The 8922-nt window shown below is 44.3% G+C and overlaps 1 long non-coding RNA gene across 1 annotated transcript; it reads left to right on the top strand.

Moving 5' to 3' along the window:
- On the top strand, positions 1–1906 carry LOC119230166 (uncharacterized). The gene is made up of 2 exons (XR_005121688.2): positions 1–1024; positions 1396–1906. It is a non-coding gene; the product is annotated as an uncharacterized LOC119230166 (long non-coding RNA).
- Positions 1907–8922: the final 7016 nt, after the last annotated feature.

Here is an 8922-nt window from a genome sequence, read left to right as displayed (position 1 = left end):
GTTCTCTTATAGCCTCAAGGTAGCAGGTCTGCTTAGCAACACTCTAGGAAGAAGCACCGAGGCCACATCATCCTTTTTGCAATATCTGCAAACCCAACTACTCGTATGAACCCTCTGTGGAGGTTATTTTCCACAGCCTGATGTTCTTTTGTGGAAAATGAGGAGGCGGCTGAATATATTTAGCACAAGACGTGCAGTTCAGAGTTATTCATGTGATTTATTTCTTCATAATAACAAGCAAAGGCTATAACTGTGTTATCTTTGCACATTAGTATCCTCCAATCCTTTTTATTTATTTCCCGACCATAAAGAACCAAACATCTGATGCATCTCTTTTTCTCCTCATATTGTCTTTTCATTGTGTATCCTGTAACGGCACATTATTTGTACACCATCATTCAAAGCCATTGCAACTCAAAGTGCTTTATAGAAGACATACGTTTATTTCAGATCTTTCAGAATTGTAAGAAATGACATTTATACATGGAGCTTTACGAGAGTAGAATGAGACGAAAATGGTAGAAAATCAATTAAATGTGTTACTCTGAGGTAAGTTGTTCTGCAAGACATGAATGAAGAATTTAAAAAGTAACGGTATAATTATAGGAACCTATCTTGGTCTGTGTTGTGTTGTGTGTGTGTTTTTTTTTTTTTTGTGCCAGTACCCATGCAACTCGATCTCCGTGATGAAAGGCAGCTGGAGAGAGAGTGCGTGTCCTTCTTTGTGCCCATCGCCACCAAAAGCCACGAGCGGCCACTCACTCCACCGCCGGTGCCCGGCTGCTGTCCTTCATGAGACACACTGACCGATGCCATCTCTACATACGTACCCATCCCCACACGCAAGCACTCTACCTGTCCCCTGTGAACATGCCGGAGTGATGCGGCAGTGGCTACGTTGTGGATGTGCGGCTCTGTCCACCAGAACGGGCCTGCAGGTCATCTGTGGGGACGCTGACGGCTCCTATTGTCCGGCAGGAGACCCACAGCACGGACGCTGTCGACACAACCTTTCTGTTGCTGGGTAAATGGGATATTTATGGTTAGCTTCAGGTTTCTTCACAGAAGACAGGTCATTTTAGGAGTTAGAGGTGTGAACCTTGACCCCTTGTTGCTAAGATACCTTCAGTTGAGTAGTGGGTTTTCCCCAATCTGTTTTTATTAATACATTTTTGAATAAAATAAGGGCTTAGTTGCTTAGATGATTGAGTGAGTGTTTGTGTTACATTTAAAATTCTACCTTTAATTTGGTCTCGGCTCCGGGGCACAAGGTTGATACTGATGTTAAGCATACATAAAATTCATTTAATGATTTCTGAAGCAGAAAAGAAAAAGAAGATGCAGTTTTGTGTTGTGTATGTAAACAAGACGCGCTCTCATCCGTTTCTCTCACAGGCTTCGTCTTGATGGTACTTTGACTGAAACAGCTTTCCAAATGGCAAATCCAATCAATGCCGGTGTTCCTCAGAAAGAACAAAGAGGTCCGTGAAACAGCCAATTCGTTCTACCGATGGTCAACAAGAAGACGATTCACTGCGCTCCAATCACTTGCGTACAAGTCCCTCCTGATCCAGCATGGATAATTGGTAATCAATTTAATGCTGATTACAGTAGATGTAATTTGAAGATGACACATCGCATAAGTTCCTTTGAAATTTCCCCTGACGATAATAAACAGCATGTTATATGTGCAGTGTAGGCATTGACCTCATATTGTTATCTGCATTTCTTAACTAACCCATAGCTTTAGCGTACTAACCTATATTTCACTATATTTTATTATATATTTATCTTATTCCTGCACTACGTTGTCCATTGTCGTACTGTCTGCCGCCATGCGCCAAGTCCATACATTCCATGTATGTCTGACATATTATGGCAATAAACGATTCCTGATTCCTGATTCTCTCCGTTGTCCTCATTTTCTCTCATCCACCCCCCCCCGCCCCCCCCTCTCTCTCTCTCCTTTGCAGCAGCTGCTGGTTGAATTGTTGTCCTAAGAGCTTTTTTCCGTGGCAGTAAGCACGGCCAGTTTGCGCCTGTTTCTGACAGGATCCTCGTTGACCTGCTGAGGAGAAGAGGCTTTCCTTCGGCAGACCCGCGCGTTTCATGGTGAATTCTCCTTTTCCTGGCAGTGACACATATTCTGAGGGAATGTTTGAACGCAGCCCAGCGGCCTGGCATCAATAATTCAGTCATTCTGCACTGCGTTGATGTTTATGTTTCACTGGTGGCTGAACACAGAAACGCTGTGCTATTTTAAGAGCCGGAGCCCCGGCGTTGTGAGGAAAACGGCCCGCTTCGTAAAAACATCACAGAATCATTGAGGACACTACCAGCTGAAAGCATTGGGTTTGGGCAATATTGTAATCTGGGCCTAATTAGGAGACTCCCTCTTTGTACACTGGCCTCTAGTAGTCTGACAACGAGTTACATGAGAAGAGGAATCATACCATTCTCAAATGTCCATTAAAGACCTTCCTTAGTTCATAGCATCATTAACTCAAAAGACAGAGAAACAGCTGGTTCACATTAACAAAGCTTGCCTACCTCCAAAGCTCACGACTTTGTATATTGTTTGATAAAATTGGTACAAAGAACTAAGCAAACTAAAAATGAACAGGAATAAATCCCTGAAAGAAACAATCATCATTGCAAAAAAGGTTTTTTTCTCAAACCCTTCTAAGTTATATAATTAATGTAATCTGATGAAATTACATTACAAGGAATTCATTCAAGTCCATTTGTAGAAATAGAGAGACATGAGATCAGTGTGCCCGTCTTATAGTGTGGGATCCTTAGAAACGGGACTCGTGTACATTGTATCTATTAAAATAGCACAAGCTGCAATTGGGTGCTTTTGACTGGGGTGTCCTCGGACCCTCATTTATTTGAATTTAAAAACACACCAAAAACAATGATATGAACTCATTAGGAGCAAAGCGATGACCCCAGTTGATGAGGGAAAGGTGGCTGGACACCTGTGTACAAACACACATGCAAAGGGTGTCACTGTGCTCGCGGTGGTTACATGGTGGTGCTCAAGGTCAGAGTCAAGACTTGGCCTAAACACAAACGCACAAAATCCGAGATGCATACAATACCCTGGTTCAAGAGTTCAGCGCTTACCCTTTCTAATCTAGTTAGTGAAGTAATGTACACTTGAAATGGGAATCAGACACACACTGTACGTGCTCATCAGTACGTTTATTTATGTCCCTTTTGTGAAAATAGCCCAGGTTCACGTCTCACGGATGTGTATATGCTGCACATCCACGTGGAGATTCTGTATATGCCAGGAGTTGGGACAGCTTGTTGGCATGAGGCGTGACAGGACATGATATTGGCTGAAGGGAATATATGATTGAGGAGTGAGCTCCAGGAATGGAAATACACACCAGTGGAGCACGCTGTGGGTCATACAACCGTAAAAGGACAAAGTGGAGGCAGAGGCCCATCATGCCGTCCCCTGCACATGCACACCCACATCTATGTGGGTGTGTGGGTGTGCATCTGTGGCAGGGAAGGGGAGGAGTGATAGTGTGGTAGTGCCAGCTGGGCAGCTTAAAAATAGTGCAGAGCGGAGCGCTGTAACTGCACAGGACCCTAAGAACACATGACCGCCCGTCCCATTCACAGCGGATTCCTCTCAGCTTTGCGATGACTGATGAGACAGGAGAGGAGGATGATTAAACTGAGTCATATCAAAGGGCCCTTTCTGAACTTTCTGTTTTTAATCATGCGAGACGGGTGGGAGCACAATGAGCGTGCTGTGCTGTCGAGCAGCATCAGGTGGGAGACACAAAGCCAGTGGAGGGGAGCGAGGACTCTGCGGTGAAGCGAGCCGAGCAGACACGCAAGAGGCAGTCGGTTAGTCGGAGGGTAGCAGGCGAAAACGTGACGGGGATCAGACTGGCAGGATTAAACAGCACTGGACTGACCTCTGCCAATGCTTACAACAGAGGGAAGTGATGAAGAAGTGAGGGGGAGGATGCAGGAACAGCTGCTCATTAAAGAAGGAGCAGCACTTTTCAACCCTCGTCACCTCACCTCACCCCACAACACATACACACTCATGCGGGCATATAACACATTTCCACACTCAGGCACAGACAAAAGTGTGTGTGTACAACACACACGGAAACATAAACTACGGGAGTGATTTGAATGGGAGGATAATCTCATCTCGCACAAAGTGGCTCCTTCACCTCATGTAATCTCAGTTTGGATTACGATGGATTATTGGATTACAAGAGCCTTCCAATAGGAGGGAGACAGACAGACAGAAAAAAGAATGGAAAACTGAAGCTTAGAGAATATCTGGATGTATGCAGGGTATTTAAATCATGTATTATGATATAACCCCTTAATTGAATTTCTCTCCCCCCATTGTGCAGCATGTATATTCATATATGTCTGCAGATTTCACCTCATTTGTCTGGTATGTTAGTGCTCCTTGTATTTCCCTTACAAAGGATTTCATTCAGTTAGACTAGAAGATATGCACCATTCTCACATCAGAACTTACTTTCCTTCCTTGGTGTGTCCTGTAGTAAGTAAAAAGTAAGTACTGATGAGAGAATACAGGGATTTCCCAACATAAGGGATTTCCCACTTGCCAAGTGATAAAAGAGGAGCTAACTAAAGTGGAGTGAGCCATTTTGCTGATTTATGTCAAGTCCCGCCAGGCAACCAAATTAAAAATAATTTATTAAGGCCAAGAATCAAAAAGTGATATATTTCTTTAGACCACCTTCTAAGATTTAGACAGCAATTGGTCAGAAAAGACGGATGGGACAGGAAGCGGCCATGACCCTAGTCATGCACTCGGCTGGTAGGGCGCACAGGTGTGTCGTCATCGAGACCCCGTTGATCTAACAGACACAGGAAGTTGACTTGATCTGAATACATAAACATCAAGTGTGACCTTTATGCTTATTTCACACACAGACGCTTGCTTACACCCAACCAGAGGACAAACTCACACTCACAGTGTAGCCACTGCATACATGAAAGGTAACGTATGAACCCCATCGTGCTCCATCATGGCCTCGTGGCCTTCATCAGACTGGGCTCAGAGCCTAAAACGACACGTTCAAGTGTCTGCATGAGTGTGGGAGCGGGACTTTGCCTCTTCTCCCCAAGACTGAGTCGGTGGTGGTGAAAACAAAGGGGCGAAAGCAGCGCGGTGTTGTTGCTTCTGTGAGGAAATCGGGGGTTATGCCAAAGCACAGATAACTGCAGGGACACTCTGCGTGCGGCTCAGACATCTTAGTGCCCCCACGTCACTGGGTCATCCTCCGTAAGTGAGCAAATGTGAGAGAGAAACAAGGGGATGGAGCCTCGCCGGGGGAGAGTGGGCCCTCTGTGTCTGGCTGGTTTAGCTGCGTGGAGGTGAAATTAGGGCATTCTTTACAGCTGAGTAGGGCAGAAGACGAGCTGGCAACGGAAGTAGGCTAAATAATGCTCCCTTATCATCAACGCTCTCTGTTTATTGTGGGGAATTTCCATGTGAATAAAACATGGCGGCGACTGCTAACACACACACTAGCAGGTTGTTGTCCCTCTGTCCTAAAAACACAAAGAAAAAAACCCAGTGGCCCTCATGTTTTTTCTTTGATTTTGCATCATCTACATTGCTCCCTATGCCTCCACATCTTCTCTTTCAGTCCCCTGACACGTTCTCTCTCTCTCTCTCTCCCCTCAGTGCCACGGCCTGTGTTGTTCAGACTCTGTTCATAGATGAAAGGGGGATTCCAGTGGGGGTCACATGCTCCCTGCAGGGCTATAGAGGAGGCCGTCCATTTCATGGATGACAACCCATATATGGTTTCCTTTGAGTGGATGCATGGGCAGATTACTACGGCATTGTTCCCCTCGGCTGTTAAAGGCAAACCTGTGCAAGTTATGTGCCTTTTCTTGTGTGGTTTCCCATGTGCCGGCATTTGTGTGTGTGTGTGTGTGTGTGTGTGTGTGTGTGTGTGATAAACAAATCTAGCCACGGTTCACTCAGGAGGACTACACTTTTCTGTTATGTCTGCCAATTACTCCTCGCACATGCACGCTCATAATTTCCCCGCTGTCATTGTTAGCCTGTCAATCATGAGATCAGCTGATTAGATCAGTTTTGTTTCCCTCATTCAAAAGTACAATGAAGCAATTACATTGTAAACCTGTCTCCTGCTGCTGTCTTTTTTAAATATGATTGCCCCACCACCTTCGGTATGTCCATGCCGCTGTAACATTCCCCTCCACCCAGCTCCTCCTCTCTGAGTCTTATTCATCAGCTTCATCAACTCACAGAAGAAAACATTATCACCCCATGTGATCTGTTAATAATACACAATGATATTTTCTTCATCTAACTTGTCTGTCCTTTTTTCTTGTGTAATGCACTTGCAGGCAAATGTGTTTCATGAGAATGATGAAGCCCTATTGAAGTAATACTTAATTATTTATGATGTGTGTAAATGAATATAAAATAGTAATCAGATGACTCCTGCAGCACACACAGACACACACAGGCACACACACACACACACACAAAACAAGCCACAGTCATGGTGCAAGTGTTTGAAATGAAAAAGAGTGAGTCTGAGAAAACTAGAGGACGACAGAGCTTTGATCTCCGAGGGACTGAACATCCATCTCCAACGCAACCAGAAGGAGGAAACCAACACTCCTGTCCTCAAAGAGTTTCATCATGCTTCACTGAGGTGAACTACGCCAGGAGCGAATCACAACGCAAATAGACTGACAAGAAAACCTGCTGACGGACAGACACACAGACTGATGGGTCTCTAGTTTCTAGTGCTGGCTTCTCCGGCGTCTCTATCAAGGATCAGCTAAGGCCGGGCCGCGTGTAAACAAACGCACCGCAGGATGCAGATAAAGCAGGGTTAAAATGACACTATGCGTAAATGCGGGTCCTCTGAGTTCTACACAGCAATTAGAGAGAGATGGAGAGACACAGAGGAACGGAGGGCGGGAGGGATTCATGAGGGTGTGTTTGTGTCTGCGTGCATCAGAGGGGTGAGCAGGTTCAACAGGTCCCATGTTGGGAGGCTGTTCAGGTGCTAAAATCCTATATCGGAGCCAGTGCTGACCGTGGGTCTATATCAAGAGCTGGATAGGGTTACAGCCCCAGGCGGCGATGGAGGATTATTCGGACAAAGACGGGTTCTGGCCGGGCCTAAAATAACTGTTCCAAACTTGCTCTGACTTTCGCGCACCGGTGAAGAACAGAGGCAGGAGCGAGAAAGACGAAGCGAGATGCACCTCGTGCCCCTGAGCTCTCCTCGCTGTCAGGAAGTTAAAAGAAGTGCTTTTGAAAGGGGAGAGTGTGTCAGGGGAGCCTTCTGGGAACCAGTGGAGAAAAGCAAAATGTCAGCACGCCAGGTTTTTCGCAGGTCCGTGCCTCGGCCTCGCATACCTGATCCGTGTGCATCAGGGCCAACTGCGGCACACAAACGCATCGCCCCTCGGGTGTAGAGGGACGCTTCAATCGCACAGGGCGAGTTGAGCGTTGGGGTCTCTTTAATAACGAATAAAGAGATTAACAGTAGGGGCCTGGACGCTTAGCCCAGGGAGGACGCGCTACCCAACAGGCCGTCCCGAGGGTCTGGGGAGCAGCTATAAGTGAACCTGCAGCTATGCACGGTAACCGTGAATCTTAAGATGAGTTAATTCATCAGCACAAAGCTGTCAAAGCTCAGGCAACGGTTTCCAATGTCAGACTCCTTTTATATAGCCTGTGTGTGTGTGTGTATTATATTTATTTTTGTGTGTGTGTGTTTTGGGGTTCCTTGTCATTAAAGGCATGTGATGTGCTCCTCTTACAGAAACAGTGGAATGTTTCCATACATTACCTCCACTTGAATGTATTGTTGGATTGCAGGTGTTTCTTAAGGTTTGCTGATTAACAGCGTTTTTAATAGGACGTTTTCAGATCAGGTCAAGTTATGTCTACAAAATGGATATTATTTGTGTGGAATAAGTTAATTCGGAATATATATGGACAAACTCTTTACAAGACGTCTTTGTATAGACAAGATGATTTGCAGCCAAGCAACATGCAGTATTGGAACACCATTGAACCATCTTCTTGACAGTCGACTCATATATAACATATTTGACATGAAAGGTTATGATAGGAGCAGTGCACCATCTTTTGTTTATTCAGTTTTTCTATTTGATGCTTATGAGTTTCAGTGATATGTACTGTGATATGTAATGTTCAATGTACTACCCCTTCAAAATAAAAAAAGGTAAAGATTACAATTTACTTATATATTTATAAGTTTTTTTTAAATCTTATATTCCTCTATATTATACTATACATTTAAATGTTAAATTGTAAATTGAACATGTCATATTTTCCTGCACTGTGTTATTTGTCTAGTTGTCCCTTGTCTCATTGTCTTGTTGATGTTAAATTCCTTGTGTGTCTTAACATACTTTGGCGATGAATGTTCCTGATTCCTGATACAATGGCCTCTCTTCATCTTGTAGGAAATAACTGTGATTGTGATATCATATGTCCCTAGTGTGAATATACACATCGATAGTAAAGGTTACATGGATTTTGGATAAAACCACAAACGAAGATACTTAATTAGGTTAGAGACTCTTTATTGATTATTGCTGGTCCCTGTTCTTTTTATCACTTTGATAGCAATGTAGGGTCCAATTACTCCACATTTTAACTGCATTCTTATAATGTGACGTTGTTATTGTGCAATATACATCCAAGATTCATATCTAAAATGATTACAACAATTTTCGTTCTTGGTTCTATGCAATTCAAAAAGAATTTGAAGACACATTTTGAAATGATCAGCGCTCGAGAGGAAGTGAGCAACTGTGTTGGACGAGGAGTTGAGGATCCTCGCCGTGGCCTCTGCATCCCACACAAGTCTAGAT

Source organism: Pungitius pungitius, chromosome 8 (genome assembly GCF_949316345.1).
Source record: "Pungitius pungitius chromosome 8, fPunPun2.1, whole genome shotgun sequence".
In the NCBI taxonomy this organism is placed as follows: Eukaryota; Metazoa; Chordata; class Actinopteri; order Perciformes; family Gasterosteidae; genus Pungitius; species Pungitius pungitius.
The sequence above is the reverse complement of the archived record's forward strand: the minus strand, read 5'-3'. Positions and strand labels throughout refer to the sequence as shown.